The 26,261-nt window shown below is 50.9% G+C and overlaps 1 long non-coding RNA gene across 1 annotated transcript; it reads right to left on the reverse strand.

Moving 5' to 3' along the window:
* Positions 1–10,165: 10,165 nt before the first annotated feature.
* LOC119704715 lies at positions 10,166–25,042 on the reverse strand. The gene is made up of 2 exons (XR_005258022.1): positions 11,051–25,042; positions 10,166–10,247 (listed from the first exon to the last, which is right to left on the reverse strand). It is a non-coding gene; the product is annotated as an uncharacterized LOC119704715 (long non-coding RNA).
* Positions 25,043–26,261: the final 1,219 nt, after the last annotated feature.

Genomic DNA, 26,261 nt, shown 5'->3' on the forward strand with positions numbered 1-26,261 from the left:
CTGCACTGTCAGATGACCTATTAATCCCTGAAAAATGTAATGGGGATTTTTCTCCAGCCTTCTCCTGCTCCAGATTCCCATCAGGCGTCAGAAGGGACATGGGGAGCGGAGTGACTCGTCTCACCCCCGGCTTCTCCAAGGCATTTCAGCAGCCAGGAGGTGGCACGGAGCCCTGGAGGGGGCTGTGCTCTGGGCTGAGGTCCTCTGTCAGCTGCAGCCATGGGCACCCCCTGCCAGGTGCTGCCCACCTGCACGGCCTGGCCCCAGTGCCCCATTAGCGCACGGGCTCGGTTAACGCTTCCTTGGGGACAGCAGGGAGGTGACATCATGGCGAGCAGCAGCAGAGAGGGGGAGCGGCTTCCGCCCCGCTCTGCGCAGCCACGGCCCCCCAACAGCCCCCTGGGATTCACCCTGTCGGCTTTAACCCCTTTGCTACCACAAGGGAGGGAGGAACTGCAAAACTGCCACGGTGTTGGATGTGTGTGCTGCCTGTTCCCGCTGCTGGCCATCCTGAGCCAAGTGGGGATGTCATCCTTCCATGGTGGGGACCATCCCCCAGACCCTCACAACAGAGAGATGACAGGGAGCACCAGCAGAAATATGTCAGAAATACCTGCAAATGTATATTTCCCTGCCGTACTTGGAAATCAGTGCTTTTGGAAAAGCTGGAAGGAAAAGGGGCTTTGAACTTGAACCCACACAGGGCTCTTGCTGAAAGCAGCCTGGCCCCCACCCGACCTGCCTCCAGCTTGCTGGAGGAAAACAAACACTAAAGTAGGAACACGTATTGCTCTGCTCTTGGGCAAAATGTCTTCTTCAAGGGTCGTAATTCAGGTTTCCCGGGGCACCTGAAGGGCTCTGGGGAGGGTCAATGTTTGGGTGAGCTGAGGAAAACTGAGCTGGGTTGGACGGCAGGATCCCCCTCCGCATGCCAGCTCCCCGGCGGTCGGCCAGAGGCCTGCTCCCCACTGACACCACAGCAGGAAAGGTGACTCTATAACTATAATTTTAATATATAATGAGAAAAGTCTGTGTTTACTAAAAAAAAAAAAAAAGAAAAAAAAAAAGAAAAAAAAAAAGAAAATGGACATGGCCAGACCATTTGGCTGAATGCTTTTCCTTGGTTTAAAAAAGAAAAAAAAAAAGAAAGCAAATAAAAGGAAAAGGAAAGAGCCACCTTTGTAGGGGAGATCACGTCTGGAAAATTCCAGCCCAAATGACATACGTTATGAGCAATTGAAAATTCGGATTAGAAAGGAACTGAGCAAAAAACCTCAAGTATGAGCATCAACATCCTGCTCATAGGTCCCCATTGCCTGAGCAGAGGTCGGCAGTGGGATGGCTCCAGGGCATGCTGCAGAATTCTTTAGGGCCTGGGGAGGGGAGAAGGGGGACCCCTAAGAGACATCAGGGTGCTGGTGGAGCAGGGAGGATAGGGGGCAGCCAGGTATAATCCAGAGCCTCCTCCTTGGGCAGTCAATCTCAGCAAAGAGCTGCTCTGAAGTGACATAAATTACCCACAGCAAAACCCTTCACCCCAGACACCTCCTATTCTCTCCTGCCACCTCAGGGCAGGGTTGTAGCTACAGCCCAAGCCTGGGCTGCACATAAGTCTGAACCCACTGAACTGTTGTTTCATGCTGGCTTAGCTCAGCTGGGGCAGCTTTGTGCCAGAAATCTCCTAACTGAATTTACTCCTGGCTTGCTGCTTGTCGGGCTGTGCCAAGAAATGCACAGGTGCAAATTAAATCAATATACCTGGTGTGGGGAGGTGCTGGGGGTGTCTGTGGAAGGTTTGCATGGCTGTTACCAGACTGGCTTTGAGGACAAGTGAAGCTCAAGCGCTCTGTCCCCCATTTCAAAGCAGCCGTGTGTCGGCAGGGCTTTGCCAGGCCAGCACAGCCCTACCTCTGATGAGGGCTGGAAACACAATGTGACACCAGCAGTAGCACCCTCAGTGTCCCTGCTGCCAGGGGACAGAGATGTGCCTGTCTCATCTGGCACAGCTGCAGGAGCACTGGCAGCTGTGTTGCCCCAGGGTAGGGCACCAGGAAGGTGTCCTGCCCTGGCCCCTGGCTGTGCTGGTGCCTGTTGCAGTCTGTGAGGCTGGATGCAGCAGGGACTGCAGCAGGGACTTCATCTGGACAAGGTCCCTATGGGATCAGGGTAACCCAGTGGCAAACCAGGTCCCGTGGGGACAGCAAGCAGGGAACTGCTCCTTTTTCTGGGCAGGATAGGGCTGCTCTGCCCTGGCTCCATCCCATGAAGCTCCTTCCTTGGCACTGGTGCTGGAGATCTTCCTTCTCTGGGCCTTCTCTGGGCTGCCATTCATGTCCCTCCCTCACTCAGTGTCCTAATCCTGTGTTTCAGTGTCATCAAGAGGATGAAGATGAGAGCTCACAGTCAGTCCACCTTGCAAGCTCCCATGGTGGGAAGCCACCTCACAAACCTCTGTGCTATGAGATGACCTTGCAAGCCATGGTTGGAGAATTCATTGCAAGCCTCTATGGTGGCAGGTTCCCCCATCCCAGGCTCCAGAGCTCTCTTGGTGGGGCAGAGATGGGCCCATGGTTTGATTCCCACAAATGCAGAAGGTACAGCAGCCCCAGACAGGCAGTGACAACCCCAGGCTCAGCTCAGCTCTTGCAGGTCACCATGGTCATGTCCACAGTGATGAACAAAACAGTGCCAGGGAGAGGGAAATTGTTAGCACAGCTCTGCTAACGTGACTCTGCTCAACATGATTGGGGTGGTGTGGGACAGGGACCCTTCCTGGGTGACAGGGTGGGCATGGCCCCATCTGGGATGCCACGAGATTTGGATATCCTGGAAGTGAAATGGTTCATGCTGCTTGGCTTCATCGTCTCTGGACAAGCTGTGGCCAACTGCCAGGCAACACCTGGGACTCTGGGTTTGATCCCCCCAGGACAGCACCTACTCCAAGGTGTAGCTACAGAGGATGAGATTCAGCTACCCAAATATAACAGTTTCCACCAAGGTGGGTGTCTGTGCTGCCTTCAGGCTCTGTCACAGGGATGTGACACTGCCCTAAAGCAAGCAGATACCTACAGTGAGAACCACCCAGTTCCCAGGCCCCAGCACAAGGGGAACTGGAGACACCCTTAGTCAAGTGAGGGTGCAGAGACCTCATGTGGGAGCGAGGCCTTGGGGTCAATGAACCCAGCCACAGCCTGTCCCAATTTGTTTTATTATCTGCATTGTTTATAGGCACCCAGACACGGCCCTGACAGCGTGAGGGGCTTTGCACCCCTCTGGCAGTGCTGTGCACACCCTGCCTCAGCCCCAGCAGCCAGCACTGGACAGGATCCATGGACAGCATCACCCCCCCTTAGTGAGGGCTGGGAGAAAGGCAGGATCGGTGGTGTTATTTTACTTAATTCATGATTAAATGCCCCCAGAAGAGTTTAGCCCTTATTACCGAGATATAATGGCCTATTAAGGGAGCAGCATTCCCTGGAAAGCAGCCCAGTGTCAGTGACTCCTTATTGCGATAAGAACTTAATAATCACACGTGGGGCGAGGACAGGAGGAAGCCACAGGCTGCCCATGGCGCAGCCCGGGGGCTCCTGCCCGCGGGGGAAGGGGGGTGATGGGAAGCCCCTCTGGGAGCTCTGCTGATTGAGAAGGAAATCCCCACGCTTGTAAATCTGTAATTCCTCACTAAATGCTTCGTAACGACAACAAATGTAAAGTAGTGTCAGAAACCTCTCATTTTCTTTTACGGTAAAGTCATGTCCTGAAGCCAAAGAAAGGAACCAGAGAAAAACTAATTGCTCACTCACTGTTTAAAATGTGCTGGTCTTCAGCATCTTTGCAGTTTCCTCGACCTGTTTTCCATGTTGTCCTACGGGCAGGGTGGAGAGCTTGAGCCCGTAGTGTCTTCTGGCCTTGTAATCAATAAATTTCAAATTTAGCTTTCAGGAGAAGGGACCCCCCTCCTCTATGCCTATTTCTCAGCACATCACTCCTAAGTGTGATGGTCTCACTTGCTTCTGGGTTTGTTATTGAACAGGGAACATTTTCTCAGCAAAATGTAAGGCTGGGCGATAAGGACTGGGCAGGAACTGATAGAGACTTTGCAGATCGAATATGATGTTGTTTATTTGACTATGATGTATATTTAAAGGTCTCAGTTACAATTGGCCCCAGGCACTCTCTAATGAGCTGCAGCTGCCTGGACTCTCATTAGCTTTAATGACATCTTCTCAGTACATTTTTCTTGGGGTAAGACCTTGTCCTCTCTATGGTTGTGCACACACTAAAACCAAGAGACATCTCACCCTAAAAGGGCAGCCAACTCAAAACAGTGGAGCAATGATAAATGATGCAAGTGCCCAGAAGAGACAAACCTTTCCTGGAAGAGTCATTGTTTATTTAAGGCAAACTAAATGTAATTTACTTTGGCACGCCTTAGAATTAGCCCGGGAGGTATTTGCGCCGAGGCTCAAAAAGCGGGTAACAAAGTCACCGTGTGTGTTCGGCAAAGATCAATTTGCAATTTCCCTGATTTTTGCCATTTGCCTTACTCAATGGGCAGCAATCTGCCTTCCCAAGAGCCACTTTCAGAGGCAGAAAAGCAGTGAGGAAAAAAGCCTGGATTAGGAAAGGAGGTGAGAGCAGCAAACACAAGCCCCAGTGTTAGGCAGCACCTCCCTGCTCCCGCTGCAAGCCGGCGAGCTGCCGGCGCTCCGGCAGGCTGCTGCCTATTGATCCTGCCCCTCCATGCGGAGCCCCGGGCTCTTTTTTCCACTCTGGGTATGTCTTCTGGTGCTCTGCCCCTACCGCCAGCGGAGGCCTTATCCGACTTCCATCTCTTCTTCGGAGAATTGAGGGAGCAGTCATTAATCATCCGAGCTGTCCCCTCCGTGGGAGCACAATGGCCTTCTTTATCCTGCACTTCAACAGCCCTGACATGTACAATAACAATCAGCCTTGACGTATCTGTATTGCACCAAAGAGACTTACTCAAAAGGTTCTTTTGCAACATTTCGGGTTGTAGTTAAAATATATTGGCGTATTGTGAGGCGAGTGGTACAGATCATATCGGAGATGTATGAGGGTTTCTAGGTAGCGGGGCAGCATCTCGCAAACATTTTTCTGCTAACCCTGGCAGCGGAGGTAGAGATGGCTGGTGCGGGGAAGGTGATCCATGCTTTCATGGGGTGGCTTTCCATCCTGACTGTTTTCTTAGGGAATCTTTCTAACGGGGAAATTTGGCTGCTTCTGACTGAGACGTGCAGAGCTTAGGAAATTCCTGTCCCAAACTGAGTGCTGCTCTCATGACATGATGGATAGTAAAGCACCATCCCAGCAATGCTGGGAATATCAGATGAAACTTGTATCTTCCAGCTGATGTCTTCAGACCAGTCCCATATTCAGGGATTTCTCCACCACACTGTAATACAGTGGAATTTTGTCCCCAAAACCCTGTCAGAGATACAGAAAGCTGCAGAGCTGCTCATAGGATTTGTCTGAGGGAATGTTTGGATCTCGCTGCCACCACCACACATGTGCACCAAATGTCCATGGACACGGGGCAGGAGAAGACGAGCTGGGTACCACAGCTCCTGGGCATGAGGGAGACAAGGGAGAGGTCAGGAGAGGAGAAGGGAGACACAAAAGAGAAATGCTGATTGAAAAAGCAGCGAGCTGCCTTCACCCACATTTAGTCAGTTGAAAGTTGTGTTAGGAATTTCTAAGCCCTCCTTAAATTTCTGGGCTCCAAAATGCCACTGCACTAGCAGAGGTATTTCTGGACAAGTTGCAGGAGCTCCCAAACAGCCAGGGAACACTAAGAAAATACAGAAAGATGGGGGTGGGGGAAATAAAAACAGGAAACAGGTGGGATTTACTTCTCCCTTTCCCCCCCTCATCGTTTCACTGCTTTCTGCAGGGGCAAGCTGCACCTCTGAAGCTCAGATTAAACAGTTTGCTACAAAATAAAAATGCATCTGAGTTAACAAGCTCTGAGATTTAGGGAGACGCCACTCCGGGAGATACACGCGTAGGTCACCGGGGCACTTCTCAGCTCTCCAGACCCCGTGGGTAACTGCTTTGCCCCTTCCATCCTCAGTGAAACCTAAGCCTGTCGTTTGCTCACAGCCAGGCAAGCTGCACTCGCTCAACTGTCCCAGCAGCCCGGCCTCCATTTGGCTTCACCACTGCAGATCCAACACTCTGCTCTGCCTGAGAGCAGCTGGGGCTAAAAAGGCAGCAGTAACAGGCAAATATTGGGATTATTACAGTTCAAAGGCCTTTCTTGGAATTACAAATTGCTTTCAGTCCTCTGTACTGGATAAATGGGTGGGCAAAGCAGCGCTGGGGGAGTTGCAGGGGGGCGAAGCTGTCCTGGGACCCCCGTGCTGTCCCTGCAGAGCTGCTGATCTGCTCCAGTGCAGGCAGACACGGCGACCCCGGCACCAAGTGAACCGTGCCAAGCAGAGCTGCACACGCTGCCCTTTTGCTCTTATCCAGGAATCTATTTTTCTAAACACATATTTTCTGCTGGCTGCCTCCATGCACTTTTTATAAAATTTATTTTTTTATTTATTTCCTTCTTTCTGAAGAAATGTGGGAATCAAAAAGCACACGGCTCACAGCACACAATGACCTGGCCAGCGCTGCTGGATCCAGCACAGCCAGAGCCAGGCTGTGGGTGTGCTCTGAATGGTACCATCCCCTTGGCAGCCCCACAAGCAAAAGCAGCTTTTCCCTCTGACAAAAACTACTCCCAGGTCCAACCCCTCATTCTCACTCCTCAGTTCTCTCCTGACCTCTCCATGAGCACCCGTGGTGCTCTTGCTGCTGAGTGCCACAGGTGGATGTGGGTGATGCCACTGACTGAGCCAGAGGCCCAACAGATGCCTCCTCCTTGGCCATGTTTTGGTGCACTGGCTTGACGTGTAATTAGAATTATAAATTTATCCCATCCTTCCTCCCACAGCCATGAATTACCCTGATCTCCTCACCAGGCTTTCATAATTTACAAGTGTTTGGGGAGGACTGAATATGGTGTTGGGAGGGCTGCTCACCCCTGGCCATGTGCCATCATCCCACCATCCCCAGCAGGGAATGGCATTCCAAACTGGGAAAGGCACACTGTGGGCAGCTGGCAGAGGAAAAGGAGATGATTTGGGCAAAGCATCCCAGGAGCACCAGGTGAGGCTGAAAGGACTAATGAGCTCTGTCCTCCTCCTGCTGCGAGCTGTGGACCCAAGCAGAGACATTTCAGCTGGTAGAGACTTGCCCATCAACATATCCATTCCTCCAGGTTTTCCTTTCCAGCCTTTCCCCAAATAAAGGTTCATGCTGCTCTGCAGCAGGCTCAGGCCCCAGGCTTTTTATTATTTCCAAGGTCATTTGCTCTGCAGCAGGGCTGGAAAACAGAATTGCCTTTCTTGTGCTGTTTATGTCTACCAGATACACACTACTTGCTTTTTCATTTGGATTCATTTTCTGTGCTGTCCTGAGAGAAAGGAGCAAAGCAATTTTCTATTTACTGCAAAATTCCAACTGAGCAATTTTGTGGATCTGGAGATTGTCAGGAAGAGGTTACTGGACTGTGTACACAGAGGAGGAGGAGAGCAGAAGTGATAGGAGGAGTGCACAGAGCATGAGAGGCGATAGCTAAAGCTGTTTCAATCCCATCCCTGTCTCAAGAAACCTTCGCCTAAACACCCAAGACTGGTAACTATTACTGGATGTGTGAGTAATTCCTAGATAATTTTTTAAGTATTTGGAAAAAAACAATGCATAATGAAAACATTACGTTATTGTCGTGCTGCTGACACTGTTGGCCAGATTCTCAGCTGCTGTGAATCATGATCTCGCCTTTGACTTGAGCAGAATTATACCTTATTTTTCCCAGCTGAGGATCAAATCCATTGGCCAGCAGTTGTGCCACTTTTGCCTCACAGCTTAGAGCAAAGTTATGCCTAAAAAGTTGGTAATTTTGGTGGTGCCTGCCCATGGCTCGGCTCTGCAATGCAGCCAAGGCTGTGAAGTGTCAGCCACAGCTGGCTGCTGTTGTGTCCAGCCCAAACCCGAAGGGGTGAGCTTTGTGCAGATCTGGTCCTGGTGAGGGCAGGCTGAGGCTGTGCTGGATCCCAAGGATGGGAGCCCAACGAGGGCAGGGCAGCAGCCAGGGAGCTGGGGAGCACCCGGCTGGCAGGAGGGAAGGGTAAACACAACTGGGTAGCAGTTTGCACATATAGATTAATTCCTATATGTTTTTTAGGACTCAGAATAATTTATTGTAATTACTGTTGACTGAGTTGTGTTTGAAGGAGGCAGTGCTGTTTAAAAGGATTTTTTGAAAGGTATTGAATTGGGAGGCAATTACTTTTTTTTTAAGATATGTTTAAGGATTATAAAAGTAATTACTGCCCTCAAGCCAGGATGTCTAATTATGTTAAACTGTGGCTTAAGACAGCACAGTTTTCATTCTCTTCCTTGGGTGGCTCACGCAGGAGCAGAGCAAACGTGGCATGGCCAGGCGGGGCGTGGAACCAGAGCAGGGCTGCAGCCCTGCAGGGACACGGGACAGACATGAGGGATGGACGTGGGACTGCAAGAAAGCAGGGAAAACTCGGTGGAAAAGGGAGAAAGGGAAGAATTGGGAGGCAATGGAAATGAGGGACTGTGGGCACCAAGTTGGCACTCCCACCACCCCAGTCGCTGGGCACAAACCAGCCTGATGCCTGCAGGGAAGAGCTGTTCCTTGCTTCAGGGAATGGGCACACTGACCCCTTCAGGGCCTCTTCCTGCCCTGTTTTTCCCTGTTTTCCTTTGGGACCCCTTCACAAGCAGCAAGAGAGAAGTATGCGTTTATTTTTCAAGCTTGCCTTTTGACTCCAACTCCCCTCTGTTCTTCTGCCAACGTGTGAGAAACAAGTTCAGGTTTAAAAGGCAACCTGAAATGTGCATGCACGCACAAAACAGTTTTATTTTTATAATGCCGTGATTTATGGGCCAGCTTGGGGCAGGGGGGGATTTCACTGGTGATTTCTGAGCATTTGAAGGCTGCCCATAGCAGGAGAGACAGCCAAGATCCTACGTGCCAGGGATGTGGCTGTCACAGGCAGGGGCAGAGGGCAGCAGGGCAGCAGCGGGAGTGGCACAGAGGGCACTGCAGCTGGGCAGGGGCTGCGTGCAACGTGGGGAGGCAAAGGTGGGAATGAGAGGTGGAGCTGCAGGAGTGATAGGCAAAGCTATGCCTTAGGGATGTCTTCAGAGCTGCTGGGGTTTGGGCTCAGGTGGAGGTGGGGACCCGGGGGAGGCGATTCCTCTCGCAGCTGAGCAGGATGGAGGCTGGCGTGCTGAAATCGAGAGCCCTCCTTCGCCATCCCTCCCAGCACTCGCCTTTGGAGGTGTGCTCACACGGCTGATCACACACATCAATTTTGAGTACTTATAACCCGGCTGATCCCTCTCACCCCACACCTCCCCTCCCCCAGGCAGCAGCGAGCCAGGAGGCCATGGGCTGATGGGGGCACACACACTCTCCTCTTCCAGCGAGTCTCCAAACAAATTCACCCCGTTTAACCCAAACTGTCAAGCGGCATTGACCCAGAAAAGGCTGCTCCTGGGGGGCAGCAGCAGGGCAGGCCGGGGCAGGAGGGAGGGCAGTGTCCCCCTCAGTGCTGCTGAGCAGGCTGGGTGCAGGAAGGGAGCGGTGACAGCATCCTTGGCCATGGCACTGCAGCCCCAGGCGCTTCGTGGTGCAGAGCTGCTGTCTCACGGGCACGGGGGAGATTCTGCAAGGAGGAGATGTGACGGATAATATCTGCTTTCTGGAAATAGCAAGTGCTGCACTGCCACGGAAAGCAACAGCTAGAAAGCAAACCAGGAGCTGCCAGCGCTGGGAGAGGAACAGCAGGGCAGCTTCCAGCATCCCACGAATCTGTCAAGTGTCAGCGCTGGGTTTATCTCTGGCTTGGCTGCATGAGACAGACTGGGGAAAATGCAGCCCTGACACAAGGTTTTCTTCAAATACAGAAAATAGTTTATTATTATTATTATTATTGTTACTGTTGTTATTATTACTAGTGTTATTATTATTTCTCAGTCTGGCTCCCCAGTGTCTTTTGTGTGATTTTCACCCTTGGAGCCTGCCAGCTGAAATAGTTGGTGTGTTTTTTTTTTCCAAAGCCACACGTGGAAGCAGTTCTTGGTGGTTTGGGTCCTTTGTATTCTGCGGATTATAAAAGGTCTCTCCTGTAAGTAGCCTGGAAAAGGAGAAGTACTAATTATTATTAACTCTGCCAAAGCCAATAATATCCTTGGGTAATTATCAGTTTACCCAATTTTCCTGTGAGCCTACTGTGTAAATACACCATTGTAAGAGGCTATTATTTCCTCCATGCTCCACCTCACCATAGCACTGATAGTTTTGGGCTTGTCATGAGCCTGTTGTCTTCAGGGCTGTTAATTTTGGTGGACAGTCACTACCAATAATCAAATACAAGGCAGGGAATGGCACGACTTTATGTGCTCCTGCCACCCTCCCAGTCCAGCCCCTTCTTTCCACTGCAGCCTCACCAAACGCTGCTGAGCTCTCTTGCCCCAGCCACTTGCCACCTTCATGCAAAATCCAGCAGGATGCTCCCCAGGGAGCGTGGCTACCCCTCCAGCCCCATGGCAAGCAGCATGGCATGGCAGAGACCATCCCACTGACCAGCTGCCTCCATGCCTGGTCCTGATCCCGAGGATGACTTTCCCTGCCACGCTGAGGTGAAGACGGGCAGGGAGCCGGCGGGGAGGAAGCGTGTCTCACGGCAGGAGAGCCGAGCTGCTTTCCCTTTCATCACCGCTCATTTATTTGGATTAGAGTCAGCTCTCTCCTGAATCCTTTGTTCGCTGTTTGTTATTCCACATGCGCCCAGTGCTGCGTGTTCATCTTTATTAGCTTTAATTGCTTCCCCGTTCTAATGGGATCTCACTATTCGCATACAATTGAAAGGAAATGTATTCATTAAAATAATTCTCCTCCTAACTGTTGTTTAGAGCTGGTGCTGTCAGTGCCACTCACCGTGATTTTCTCCCTGCCCACCGTCCCCTGCCGGACAGGACCAGGACGCAGGCAGAGCTTCTCCAGTGATTTTCTGTTGATGTGTACCACAGGCTGCAGGCTCAGGTCAGCTTGGGTGATGTTTGCCCACAGAGGAAAGGTCACATAAAGCCACCTGGCTGCTCTTCCTGAAAGGCCTGAGGCACATGTGAAGGGGGAACACATGTGCGCTCCCATCCCTGGGCACCCTTCTGCTCCCCCGGCGGCACCTCAGCCCCCCTCACACCAGAGCTCCCAGCCTTCACCTCCAAGGGGAAGGAATTAAATGGGAAAGTGGAAGAGAGACAAAAAAGCCAGGAACGCTTGAGGGCTGAGACCATGCTACGGAAAAGTCTCCAGCTGAAATTAGTGACAAGAGGCGGTTTCAGGCAGCAGACAAGCCATCTCCTGAACAGCTTGGCTTCCTCCCTGGCACTCAGACCAACTTTTCCTCCTTATTTATTTCCTCCAACCAGCACTAGTTAGGGGTCTTTAGGGAACAGTTTAATGACCCTTCTTCCTCCTGGCTGTTTACGCTGGGCTCTCCCTCCCCTACCTGGTGCTGCTGAGGTACCATTGACACTGTAGCTAAGCAACCTCCCCATTAGCACACCGGTGGCTCAGACCAAGGCATCTCCTCACCAGCTTTACACAATTAGCCCCTTGGTTTTTGGCTGCAGTGCCCCTCTCCTCCCCTCCCAACACCTCTGAACAGTTTGTTTCTGCAGCACTGTCCATTCAAATGAGTAGATCTTCCTTGCGATGAAAAAAACATTCTCTGTTTCATGACATTCCCAATCCTCTGTGAAGGCTGCCTTCCCTTGCCTGGCATATTTATGCCATAGTTTGTTAAGACCATCATGCAAGGCCAGGGATTGGAAACTGGCAGTTTCGGGGCTCTCAGAGCTGTTCCAGTGGAGATGGGCAACATGTTCTCCTTGTCAGTGATGCAGACGTGCAGGAGTTGTCCCTGCAAATGCAGCTGGCAGAGTCTTTTCCTGCTGAGCACCCCATGGGCTACATTTAAGTTACTAATGGCCCATGAGGGAGTATCAACTTAGACTAACTCCACCATCCTCATAAAAATCCTGGCAAAGATGGGCCCTGCCAGCATCCCTCATGCTCTTGTTCCTGTCCTGCGTCACCTCTGTGGGGTGGCTTTGCAATCAGCACAAAAGCTGAGCCCTTGCAATGTTTGTTTTCACTTGCAGAGTATTGCTGGACACCCCAAGGCTCCCCAGGTGCAGACACAGTCTTGCAGGTTTCCTGGAGCTGATCCTGGACTGGAGCTGGTCTGGGAGCTTCGTTTAAAATGTAAATGACTCGGTGCTGCCTAACAGCAATGGCATTAATGGGATGCAGTTTGTGCTGCTAATAGCATCCTGCAGGACTTCTGAAGGGAGCGTCTGCTTTGTCTCTGCATTTGTCTGTCACACAAGAACACTGCCCAGGCCCCGGCTCCCAATCTATTAATATATATCCTTAATTACACTCTGCAGAGCGAGTGCCAGCCTGGCAGACAGACTGCAGAAGCTCTGCTATCACTGGAAGTGCTCCTCTGAAGAAGACAGTGGTGACATCACAAGCAGGTGACATCAGCCCCATGACAGTTCTGCTCTTCCATCCTGCTCTGCAAAGCCTTCTGACCTTGCCCTGCCAGCCTCAGGGTGAATACAGATGGGGGCTATCAAGTTGGCCCCCTATAACAGACACGTGCCATGCTCCCCAACAAGCTGCCCTGCACATCCTAGCGCTGGCATTCAGCTGCCAAGCACTGCCCCCTTCCCCCAGTGAGGGCTCGCCATCTATCTGCATTTTAGAAGTGCCTATCAAGCCCCAAAAGACAGTGTTAGACAGACAGTAACCATCTGCCCACAGGTCAAGTGGCTGTGACAGGCATCCTCTGGCCACTAAGACAGTGAGACAGTTTTGAGACTGTCTTCACAGAGACTCTGGCTGACTGCAGAAATCACTACCTGTTCTGTCGCTTTTTATTCATCCTTGGGATGTACTTGAGAGCTGTCAGCTCTGTGAGTCAAGGGGAGGCTGAATGTCTTGCCAAAATGTGTGCTTGGGTAGTAAGAACGTGATGAGCAGCCCCAGGAGCCCTGCCCTGGGCTGGGGCATTATCCCTGGCACAGGTCACTCGTTCCCACACACAGCAAGGGGGGACCCCAGTCTCGATGGCCAGAAGCCTCCAGGCAGCACTGATTGCTGTGGCTACCAGGCCCTTGCAGGTACTGCCAGAAATGCCCCTGCACAGCATCACTGTGAGCAGTGTGGGGTGGTGGTGAAGCATCCAGATGTGAATAGGGTGGGTGGCTGCTCTGCTGATGCTTTTTTGGGAGCCTTGCTGTTTTTCTGGCCAAGCCCAGGAAGGAGCTTTCACCTCTAGCAGCCCTACTGAGCTGCAGCTGAAGCCCAGATCTCCCTTCCTCCCCTCCCCTGCCTTCTTCCTCCTAACTGAGGTTTTTCCTGATGCCTTCTCTGCTTTGATGCTTCACTTCGATTCTTCACTTTGGACCCCGCGTCCTCCTCCATTCCTTCTTCAGCAGAACAAAATGGCAGATCCCCACCTTTGCAGGAGGTGATGGAGGTTGATCCAGGACAGTCTGATGGGTGGGAATTAGTAACAGGTCAAGATAAAGAAATGCAATTACCCCTTTCCAAAAAACACCCCCAGAAAACCCAACGACCAAACTCAGAAAGGAACAATTAAGGTGCCTCACAGCAGCAAAGACAGCAGCTTGCAGGAGGGACCTTTCCAGTATGCTGGAAATACTGGACATTTCCAGTATGCTCTGGAAATGCATACTGGCAGCAAGAGGGGCTTTTTCTCTCTTCCCAGTCATGAGGAGAGAGGGGAGCCAAGGAGAGAGAGGGGACAATTCTTGTTCCAAAGAGAGTAAAATGAGATTATTATTTTTTTTTGCGTTGTTCTGCACATAAACCTAACACTTCCTTTGAGGCAGTCCTCCAGGACTTCCCAAACCCTAACTTCATCAAAAAGAAGAATATTTTAAAAAACTAAGCTGTTCCACCAGAAATGGCCTCCTGAAGCCTATAAACATGATTGAGATTAGAGGGGCAGAAGAAATGGGGAAACGTGCTTGATCCTGCAAAGGGTGGTGGGCAGAGAAAGCGAGGAGTGCTGCTGGCAGGGAGATGGGGCAAGCAGGGAAAAACTTGAGAGAACAAGGGCCATTCTTTGGGGAGGGAGACCTTGGCCCTGCAGGCAGTGGGGGCACATCTCTACAGGCATCGTACAAACCCCTCCCTGCTCCTGCTGCCTTTGAGAAAGCTCCTGAGGAAGGCACCAGGGCCACAGCAGGAGAGCCAGCAGCTGTGCCTCATCCTATGCAGCATTGGAAACCTTGGCTGCCCCAAAGCCTTGGGGTTTTGGGGTTTTTGGCTCCTAATCGATCTTCTTTCTAAGCTTTACTCCGGTTACAAACCTGCATGGGTTGTCACTTTTGTTGCTTTACCTTTTTTTTTTTGCTATTTTCCACTTTGTTTTTTATTTTCCTGCCTTGTCTGACAGCCCTGTTCCCTCACTGGGGTGTCCCCACTCCCCAGCAGCACATGTGCTCCCCACCACTGGCACCAGCGCTCGCTGCTGCCCTGGACTGATGTCTCCCACCAACCCCACGGTTCTGTGGCACCTCCCGCATTCCTGAGCTGAAATAATCCCCCAAGCTTTGTCAGGTTTCTGCACCAGTGGCCCCACTGCAGTTTAATTAAGGCAAAACCCCTCCTTGCTTTAGAGATTTTCGCTTACCAGTGGATTTCCCTAAGGCCTCATCAACCGGAACGCTCCTCTCTGCTGCTCCTCCTCTACCAGCAGCGCAGCAAACCCTGGCTGCCCGGGGGAATGGGCAAAGCCTGGATTTTGTGTTCCTCTGAGGGCACCCGTGTGGGATGTCCTGACTCCCAGGGATGCACCTGGGTGCATCTGCTCACTGAACTGAGACTGGCCTCATCCTGGGAAATTATATTTTTGGTCTTAACCCCGGCTTTGCTTTAGGCTCAGTGCATTGCAATTTAGCTCCTGTATCTGCAAATGGCTTTGTGGCCATTGCACAGGCTGGAATTTGTGTTTATTCTCCAAAAATGTATGGAGCTGGTGATGGCTCTGCAGCTGGAACAGGAGACAGGATTACCCAATTACCGGGTTTTTTTCTCCACTGAGCTCGACAACAAGATTTGTTAAAAATTAAGAAAGGGCAATGCTCTTCCCTGCTTAGAGGAAGAATGAGAACCTATCTGCCTGCCATAGGCTTCCAGATGTCATTTTATATTTTCTATAAAAATTTATAGGGAACCCAGCTGGCCCTAGAGACACTGTGAGGAGCAGACAGTGAATTGCCACTTGGCAGAGGTGACCATGCAGCACGTGCTGGCAGCGCTGCTGCCTTTCCCAGCTGGGGGTCATGGCTAAAGCAGTCCTGGCAGCAGCCAAAGCCTCTGCCCCGTGCCAGGCTGATGGGGCTCAGCCTGGCCTCCAGTGAACAGTGGGAGGGCAATATTTTGAGAGCAAGGTAGGCTCCTCCTGTGAGGGGTGGATGAGGCCCCCAGGCTGCTGCTGCTCTCCAGCTTTCCTCACTCCTGGCTGCTGCTGGACCCGGTGTTCCTCTGGCAATCCCCGGCGAGCAGAGTGCGCTGGAGCGGAGAGGGGAGCAGGATTGGCCCCTTCTCTGACTTTGTTTCACATTTTCAGGAACATGAATTGCCATGGTTACCAAAGCCTGGGCTCCTCATTAGCAACATTTGCTCCCGATGTCAGATTAGCGAAGTTGTTCCCTCACAGCACTGGCAGGAGCTGCAGCTGTTCCGGCGCCGTTCGCCAGCGCGGGCCATCGCTTCACCTGCAGCCACCACCCGGCTTGGGGCGAGAAACCAGCCTGGGAGCCTGGCACCAGTGTGGGGAGGGAACCCAGCCGCAGGAACCTGGCACCCCTGTGGGAAGGCAGCAGCATGACCAGGGCACAGGCTGCTCTCCAGCGCTCATTCTGCTGCTTTTCCCCAGATCCCAATTATTCCCTGTGTCATGTGGATGCCTCACACCCCCCATGAGCTGCAGGAACAGCCCAGCTTTCATTTTCCCTAACGCAGGCTGCCGGCAGAAGTGCCTTTGAAAGCACAAACCACATCTGCTGCTCGTATCATTACTCGGCGATGGCTACACAGAGCCACGGCCATTGTGCCTCTCTGACCCGCTCTCTCTCTCCAAAGAGGAGCTATTTAAAGCATCCTATTGAACCATATCATGTGTCCACAGAGGAACTTCGAATGCTCCCACTATGGTACAGCTCTTGCTGGTGCCAGCTATGGAAATGCTGTTTGTGCACTCTTGTCAGCAAGGAGAGAGTGACTGCTGGGATCACACAGCCCCTGCCAGAGAGAGGAGAGGACCGACGGACACAACAGAGCGCTGGGGATGTGCCGCTCGGCTGGGCATTCCCGGGATGCTAATGGGGGGAAGAATCACCAGCTCATGCCAGAAACTCTGGACCTGACCAAATGCCTTCAGTGACATCAGCATGTACATCGTTACCCCGGCGATGTCATGTCATCAGGCTAATCCCCAGCGGCGCGTAATCCCCTGTCACTAGGACAACACCGGCAGAAAGCAAACCTGGACCAATATCTCCTCATTTACCCAGACCTACCTAATCCCAGAGAAGCAAGTTAATAACATACATCAGCTCAGTATCTGCAGGTTTTTTATTAAACTCTTCGCGTAAGTTTTATATTATTTTGATCCTTGCCAAGTCAAGCTGCCCAGCTTCAGAGCCAGCAAGGATGTGCTCACAGGAGATGTTTCATGAGCAGACCTCAGGCTAAAACTTATTTCCTCTCACTATCTGATAAACTCTTATTAATAATGAAAGCATTTGTTTAAAAAAAAAAAAAAAAAAAAAAACAAACTAGGTCAGATCCCAAGCATTTTACAGATGGAACGGGCTGAGAACAATTGACTGAATGATGTTACAACAGGTTGTCCAAGCGGCTCCTTTGGCGAGCATCTCCTCCTGGCATCCAGTGACTCCCTGGTGCTCACGGGGCCCTTCCCACCGGCGCCTGGCGCAGCGGCCACGTAAGCCCTTACCCACAGCTTTATCATCCCAGTGTGGATGAACAGGCTTTTCCTTACCCAACTGTGGCTTAATAAGCTTCTCCAGTGAGCGCAGATCTGTAAACAGTGGTATCAGTTATTCTGTCTGACCTGCAGCACAAAATTGTTTTCCTACTTGTGAAGGAAATCTTCAGAGCAGAGCTGGGGATACACAAAGGCAGCTCCATGTAGACCATAAATAAATATATATCAGTGCACGTGCTCTTTTACTTTGCACGCCTGAAAGCTAGAAATAATGTCTGATGCTTAGAAGAAAGGAAATATTTAGTTAGGAGAAAAAGAGAGAGCTGTAAGAAAAAAAGAAAAACACTATATATTTATTTTTTATGGCATAAGTGAAAAGCCTGCGCTTTCAGCTTTGTTGAATTATTTTACGCTGTATCTCTGGCAGAAATCGAAAAGAGACCTGCTTGCATCCAGCCCCTCAATTATTGCACCTCGCTTTTCCGTGTGCCAAAATGACATCTGAAGAACTGGCAGGAAGATTTGCCTCTGCGCTCTCCCTTGCATGCAGGAAGGCAGCTCCGCCACGCTCAAAGGTGTTGGGAGATTTTGCAGCTTAGGTCAAAGGATGTTAATAAAGCACTTGAGCCTCCATATGGTATTTTGGCACTAAAATGTCAGCTGCTTTTCAGACACTGTACTTTAATCATTTCAGACAGGCCCCTTTTAAATGGTTTGTTTAGTTTGCTTAGAGAATAATATTTGTTATTTGGTTTTCAGAATGACTAATAAATGAACTGTCTTTGCTCAGGGAGAATAATGCCACTTAAGCAAAACCTGGTACTGCAGTTCAGAGCTATTTAATAAGAAATACCTGTCAGTGTCAGAATATATTTAGTGTGCATTAGCTTTGAAGAATTGCAGAATAGGTTTTCCCCTCGCTAAGTTTACTTTATGTAAAATGTAACACATGAACTGTGAATATGTGGACAGCAAACAGACTGTATCAATGAATTCAGCCTCCCCCGGAAAATGCTGACAGTGGCAAGAGAAACACCTCCTCACAGACACAACTGACACCATCAAAAGCAGAACGTGTGACAGCTGCCAAGGAGCCGCAGCCTCCCGCCTCCCTCCCCTTGTTTAAAAAACAAAATCAAATCCAAAATAACACGCTGTAGTCTATTTATCCTCTTGTTTAATCCGCTGGGAAAGCATCAACATAATTAAATGCTTTTAACCTTTCGGTTGTAACTCGCGATCAGCCGGCGGTGCAAAGAGCAGCCGTGAGGAGCAGGAGCTGCCGCACCCCAGCCCAGCCACGGGGCATCCGCACCCCGAGTGCCACCAAAGCACGCCCGGCTGGCTGGACCCACGCGGGACAGGGCACTGTGACTTCCCAGCAGTTCTCCATCCCAGATCCGGGCTGCAAACAGAGAATTTGCTGGACCGAGCCGCAGCCACCCCGCATCTATAATTCATGCGACTCGGCAGTTTCTTTCACAAGCCAGGTGCCTCTCGGATGCTCCAGCCATCTGGGGCAGCTACTTGGGAGGCTGGCAGTGGGTTGCATGAGGAAGCAAGTTATTTACTTAGAAACTGTCTCTGTGGCATCTTGACCATCTGGAAAGAATATGGAAATGAGACTTTTAGCTAGATGGAGCTTCTCAGTTGATAAATTAACCAGGCTTCTCCAGAAGTAGGTAGAGCTGATAAAAGTGAGCATTTCTGAGCACGCCCCAGCTCACACACACATTTATAGGTGTGAGCATTTGCAATTTACCATCTCACCTACACATCTGGGGACCTAAGTCACTCTCCTGCAAACTGCCTGGGTTTCTGGACAAACAAAGCCTGACTTCCAGCTGTAGAATTTTTGTGCAAAGAAAAGAAGGTCTAGGCAGGGCTGGGTTACACAGATTTGCCACCAAAGCTCTGCTTGCATCACCAAACCTGCCCCAGGGCCCAGTCGTGCAGGGAGAGCAGGGCTGTGAGTGTCCTGTTGGCATGGCTGGCCAGCAGGAGCTCCTCATCCCATCGCAGGGAAGGTGAGGGGCAAGTGTGCACCCCAACTTGGTCCTTACTCACTGCCCAAAGCTACAGCAGCGAGCAGGAGCCTGGTGCAGTGGGGGAATAACGCTCACAGCCTGTCACACACACAGGAACCACTCGGCTCTTATGCCAGCCTCTTACTAATCAAAATATCATGCTAGGCTGGAGTGGATCTGGCTTCTTTGAACGTGAGTCACATCATTTGCTGATTGCCAGGAGAGTTCCCAGGAACTGGGGGCAGCAGGACAGAAATTGCAGCTGTCCTCAGAGCACTGTAATTTGTGCTGGAGCTGGATGGCTCTCCCAACCACCCTGAGACAGGGCAATTAAGGCTGGCTTCGAGCCAGATGCAGGTCGCTGGGATCAGAGCATGGAGCCCCAAATTAAGCACTGTGAGAACGGAGCCAGGAGACTGTACAGAAGAAGTTAGTGAAGTAGTGAAGTCCCTGGAACAGCCATCGTGCCTTTCAAATGCAAATGCCATCCTCAAGGAAAGTGTTTTGTTCTGCAGCCTCAGAGTGCTGACTTGTAATCACCGAGCAGAGAAAATACACCCAGGAATACTGACATGGAGAAAAGGCTCTGGGGGTGGCTCGGAGCAGGTCAGTGGTACAGGGAAACACATTCCCACCAGCTGAGTCAATCCAAGGGCACGCCCGCTCAGTAAAGCCCTGCTCTGTGCCCATCGAGGGTCAGAGTTTGAGTGCCCCTGTCATGCTGCATAAAATTACCTCCTGCTAATGCAACCCTAACACTTTCCAAACTGCAGTCTGAACTTCCCAAAAGAAGTTGAGGTATCTGGTACCCGTTTTGTCCTTTCAATACAATGTACAAAAAGTGATGTACAACAGCAGGCAGCTCCTCCATTGTCAGCTTCCCAAGTGTCAGAAATGGATGAATTTCGATGGACACCCACAATCCAATTAAAAACTGAAGTTAATAGAAGTGAAACACCAACAGGGCTCCAGGAAAAGGAACAGCCCTGTGACAGCTTCCACAGGGGGTGAAGGTGTTGCCAAATTCCCAAAGGATTTTTAGTTTCCCAAAGCTTCCCCTCATCTTAAGGGATCAGCATCAGCCAAGGGTCCTTCTGCCCTAGGATGGCACCTTTGTCCCACACCTGCAGGTTTTTACATGGGAGCTATGGCTACGATGGAGCTGGAGGTTGCATCTGGCTGCACCTACGTGAGCCTGTTCTCCTGCATCAGCATCAGGCAGGTGGATGCCACCAGTCCCTGGAGCCTGAGGAGATGACACCCAGCACAAGTTAAGGAGCACCTGGAGGAGGCTGGAGCTGCCTTGGTGGAGCACTGGGCAGGGAACAATATTCCAGGGTGACACATACTTATCTCTACAGGGCAGAGGACTCTTTTGGAGAAGCCCTGATGATGGTCAGCAGACAAGCAAGTTCCTCATTTAAGGCTCAGCATGGTCTCCCTCATACAGGTAAGTCTGGTGTGATGAGGGCCAGTGGCAGAGCAGCAGCTGAGCACCTGTCCCCTGAGCCCATGCTGCAGCTACAGCCATCCACTGACATTTTAAACACTTTTCTCTAAAGAAATATTTTTTCCTCTAGGATTGCATTGAGCTTAGGTGTGCCCATACAGCTCAAGGAAACCCATGGGACCTCAGAGTGGGAGTTGCTGGCTATAATACTTTGTAAACATGTATGCATTTTAAAATCCGTGATTCTGTTTTGTTAATTGACTGGGAAAAGTGATGCATTAAAGCAAAACTAAGATCTGAGCAATGTCAGATGACCTTGGATACTCACAGTGCCAGCAGGGCTTGAAGCTGGAGCTGGTGGAGGCTCAGCCCTCTGGCTACTGAGTCGAAGGCTCTCCAGGTGGACTCATCCTCAAACTGCCCACTGAGGCAGCTAAACAACATGGGGGAACAGAAGCCTCTTCAGTGGGAAATATCCATCCCAGGTCCTTTGTTGTGTTCCTTTAAGAGCAGTGACTCAGGCAGTGTGAGATTTTGCCATTGCTGGGGTTTCCTAAAGTCATGAGGGCCTTGGCCAGTGATGGGCTCCAGCTCCCTCTACACCCACAACTGCCCTGAATTTTTTCAGGAGCAGGAAAGGTCTGAGAAGAGACCCTCTCCTCTTTCATCGCAGGATCACAGGCAGCAGTGCTCACTTTCTGAGGAAAAAGGGTCCTTTTTAAAAGCACTCCTTAGGTTTAACTCCCACGACATTTGCAAACTCTTTAAAGGCAGGAATTAACCTGGGTTTCTAGAAAGCATCTTTGACGCTTTTAAGCAGTGTTTCAGAGCCAAAAATGATCTTCAAAATCTTCTGACTTCCAGTTTTGAGAGAAACACTTTTTTCTTTGAAATTAGTCTAATTAGAAGATCACAAAATTAATTAAAATGCAAAATGAAACGCAACACTTTGCATCAGGTCAAATTAAACGTTTTCACAAGTTTTAAAATGAAATCAGAGCTAGTTTTCACTTTGATTAAAGTAACCTCCCTCTCCCTCCCCAAGTTCTGGAAAACATAGACCCAAAGAAAATTCTCCTTTCCCAAGCCTGCCCATTCCAGCAGGCAGAGGGGTACAGCTCTCCCTGCCCTGAAATATCAGGAACCAGAGCTTCCACTTCACACTCAACCCTCAGCTCTCACCACAGGCACTTTGGCTGGATGATATTTTAAGTGCTCCTACTTGGTGGCAGCAGCTCGTTTAAAATTAGCAGCACCTCTAATTGGGAAGGGGGAGCTGTGCCTGGCAGAAATGGCACTGCTGGCCCCTGGCACAGCGGGGGCAGCCCGGTGCCACTCTCAATAGCCATCACTGTCAGAGGTGGCTTCCTGGCCAGGGCTAAACTGTCCGCCCGTTTAAATATAGCAAATCCCAAAATGTCAGGAGTTCTGTAGATGGCTGCAGAGCAGTGGCAGGGGGGAGGCAGAGCTCAGTGCTGGGTGCTGGCTCACAACCAGTCCCTGCCACGGGCTGGGTCACTCCAATGTGCTGGTGTAACACCTGAGCTTTAATTGCCTCTGCTGTGGCCCTGTCCTGCTCCCGGAGGAGCTGCTGACACAGCCCACTGTAGCTCTTGGCACCAGAAAATACATTCTCCTCCGAGACCAAAAATATCAGCTCACTCTAAACATCAAGAGAGCTGCTTGTGATTAAGCATTTGGGGTTTTACAGCATCCTGAGGATGTAAAGTGCTATTTAAGTGATAGCTATTTTTGCCGTGGTTATTTATTATGTGGGGCTGGTCAGCGCTGGGGTCCGGCCCCCTCTGCACAGCAGGTGTTCCCAGCACAAAATGCTGGTGTAAGGTGGGCCAGCCTCAGGCAAGCACCACAACAGCAGGTGGCCACAGTCCTCCTGCTCCTTCAGCAGGCTCCCAAAGGCAGGAATCACAGGGGGAAGACCCTTTTGGCCCTAAGGAGGGTGGTTAAGCCCAGACCCTTGGAGGCATTTATGCTGCTAAACCCATGGGAGAACCATGGCTGCTCCCCCAGAGCCAAGCACGGTAATGTGGCTGCAAAGGGTTTATCCCTTGGGTTTCGTTTGGCTGGATGAACTGGGAGGTCTTTTCCAGCCTGACATGGTTCTATCCCTACAGAGTGGGATGAGGCACAAGCAGGCATTAGTTTTGAGAGAAAGACTCCATTTTTCTTCCTCTACCCTGTGATCTGGCCAAGCGCAGCCAGTTCTGCTTGTCCCACTGGGATGACAGCAGGACCACAATCCCCAGCTCAGGATCACAGAGGCTGCAGAAGGTTTGGGTTTTACAGCTCCCTGCTCAGCTACCAGACATGAGCTCCCTGGGCAGACTGATGTGCAGATCCCAGGGGCGGGCAGCCAAAGGGGCTCTGCGTGGAGGGACCGAGCAGCCAGGGCATGCATCACTCTCCCTGCAGCCATGGCACTTGTGAATGCTCATTTGAGCCCTAACATTGCAGTGCCACTCCTGCATTGCTGCAGCCCTCGGGGTCATTAGGCCTGCAGGAGCTGAGACTCCCCTCCAGCAGGCACAGTGCCACTGCAAATCCCACCCAGACGTGGATCCTCCAGCACCATCAGAGCCCTGCCCCTCACCGCAGCCACACAACCTCCTCCCCAAATGGGATGCTGTGCTGCAAAGGTCCAAGGATGAGCTAAGCCAAAGCAAACCCCCAGGCAGCTTCCAAGGGGTTAAGCACACCCACTCTCCCCTCTGCCTTTCCAGCCTCCTCCTGCAAAAGGCAAACAAAGAGGCTCTCCTAAGAGTACCTCGGCCTGCCATAATGGCATTAGGGGAAGGGCGGAAAGAGATCCTAACTCTCAGCTCACATTTAAGCATACAAAAACAAACAACCAAAAAAAGGGAAAAGTTAAACCCATCTGAAAGTGCCTCCCTCTCTCCCAGAAGAGTGATAAAGGCTTTTTGGCAGAGTGAGGTGGTGTTTATTTTGGTTTGTGTTGTGTTGCTGCTCTGACCCCCTCAGCTGTTAGCCGGCAAACTTGACAGCCTGATTGTTTTTACTGGACTGCGCCGGAGTTTTTCGCTCTGCGAAAGTGATCTGGGAGCAGTTTGCACTGATTGCACCGAGGGCTCTGCCCAGGCCCGCTGCCATGTCCTGCGCCGTGCCCTGCTCCCAGCCGGGACTGCAGCCGCGCCCGGCCCGCAGCTGCTTCAAATCAGCACTTTCTTCCCATTTCACTGCACAAGGCAGCGCTTGAAGATTTTCCTTTCTATTCTGCTGAAATGTGACTCTAATTAGATGATAACAAGGCTCTGACGTTTTCTAATCGTAATCCTATCCGTGCAAGGGGACATTATTAAAACGATTAAAATTATTGATAAAGGGGAGGAGGGGTGCTCAGTCAGAGAACTTGGTATTTGGCCTGTGGCACAGGAGGGGTGCACAGGTCTGGATGTGTCCCCCGGAATAAAGGCACCACTGTCCCCAAGGACATGCCACTCTCTAAACACTTGCTTGAGTAACACAACACTGCCCACCGAGCTGGAGCTTCCTTTCATGACCAGGACTTAAAGGAAAGGTGGCTTTGGAAACAAAAGGTGGCTTTCATGTAGAGCTAAGGAAGCACAGCTTCACCAGACCTGAAGTTACCAAGGAGGTTCTGGACCCGGTGTTTTCCACACCTGTATGTGCTCATGTGGAAGACACAGCATTGCACATGTGGCTTTTAGTCTCTCTTTTAGCAAGGTTTTTGCTCCATGGGATTGGCACGAGGGATGAGCAATTTTACTACCTTTGAACCCATCAAGACAATGCAACAAGCACCTTCTCTCCAACCCAGGGGACAGGCAGGTGATATCCTACACCCCCTGTCCCATATAAGCCATGGGCCCCACACACAGTGCCATGTGAGGGGCATGCCAGTATCCTGAGGGAGCCTGCTGTGCCATACCAGGGATGTGGATCTCAGCTGCAGCCTGCTGAGCAGTCCACAAGCACAGGGCCAGGCCCTCCAGCACCCCTCTTGGTGGTCCCTGACTCTGCATAGCTCCACAGGATCCCATTGATTCGTCAGTCAAACATCCTTCTCTGCAGGGCTCCGCGCCCAGCTCTACATCATCCCTGTCTGGCATGGAGGCAGGCAGCTCTGAGCCAGTTTTCTGCTCTGGAAACCTCGGGAATCTCCCTCAGTGTTTCCCAGAATAGCCCCAAGGCTCCTCTAACTTCCTACAGCTGCTGCGTGGCAGCAAGCCGGCGGCTCCACCCGGAGCATCCCCCTCGGTGGTGGCAGGAATGTCGGTGGCACAGCCCCTGGAGCTCGGGGATTCCTCAATTCCTCATCCCTGGGGAAGTCCCTACACCTGCAGAGAACAAGGCTCATTTTTTAACACTAAACCAAACAACAGCAACCCAGAGGGGACAGGGACACACAGCCTCTGCACTGACACTGTGGATGGACGCTTCCAAGCTCCAGCACCAGCCCTCCTCACCCCCGAGGGCAGGGGAGACACAGCACCACCCACCCCAATTAGCCCACACGTTCTCCAGGATAAATCAGAGCACGAATTTTTCCAGCAGCATCCGTAGCCCTGCTCAGCATGGTCATCCCCAGCTGAAGGGGAAAAGTCCCTAGAGAGCAGGAGCCAGAGGCAGAGTGGGATGGGTCAGTACAGCCAGGACATGCCAAAGCTTGAGGTGTTTCAAAAGCCTCCCCCAGCACTGGTTTGCATGCAGGGACAAACCCCCAATCCACAGAGGACTGAAGACCCCAGCACTTCTCAAAGAGAAAAGCCCTCTGGAGCCAGCAAACCGTTTGCAGAGAACAATTTATTAATCCAATTTACATCTTATTTCTCTTCACAAGCAGATCATAGTCTTCATGAAATTGCCCATTGCTAGAAATCATGCAGCAAATATTTTAGGATATGAATCTCCAGCAAACTGCCTGCTGCCAGTGCTATTTCCCTGTGCAGGGTTGGAAATCTGAGCTGTGCTGGCAGGACGTGCAGCTCCCATAGCACAGCGCATTCCCCACAACAGAGGCGTGGTGCTCTCCCAGCCGGGCACCAACAGGCAGCTCTTCTTAGCTTATAAATAAAAAGCTACAACAGAATCAACCTTACAGTGCAAATATTCATGATTCTGAATTTGAAAATCACTTCCTATGAATAAGCCTGCATAGTTTGCATTAAAATATGCTGCTTCAGCACCATTCCTGACAGTGTACATGTTTGCTAGAACAGCCACACAGAGCAAACCTGAAAAGGTCAGGAAGGGAAAGGGAACAAATTTATTGAGGAATTGAAACATATGTTTGGTGCTGGTTTAAAAAAATAAAAAGTGCTGCAAGTACATAGATGGTGTCTATGTCAGGGAAAGTGCTCAATGCAGAGCTCGCTACACAGGGACAGAGGTCTCAACTAATTGAAAAACTGATTAATTCTTACACCTACGAACTTTGGTATTTGGAAGATTTTAATTTCTCTTTAAAACACCGAAGATTCCTTTGAAAAAGATTTAGAATTCATATTGGAAACCCACAAAGGAGTTTTTAAGACTCTACCTTCTTATTTTAATAAAATGTAGTTTAGATTTTTTTTTCTTAGAAATATCTTCATTAAATAGAAGAAGAACTAAAGG

The sequence above is a fragment of the Motacilla alba genome, chromosome 9, assembly GCF_015832195.1.
Source record: "Motacilla alba alba isolate MOTALB_02 chromosome 9, Motacilla_alba_V1.0_pri, whole genome shotgun sequence".
In the NCBI taxonomy this organism is placed as follows: Eukaryota; Metazoa; Chordata; class Aves; order Passeriformes; family Motacillidae; genus Motacilla; species Motacilla alba.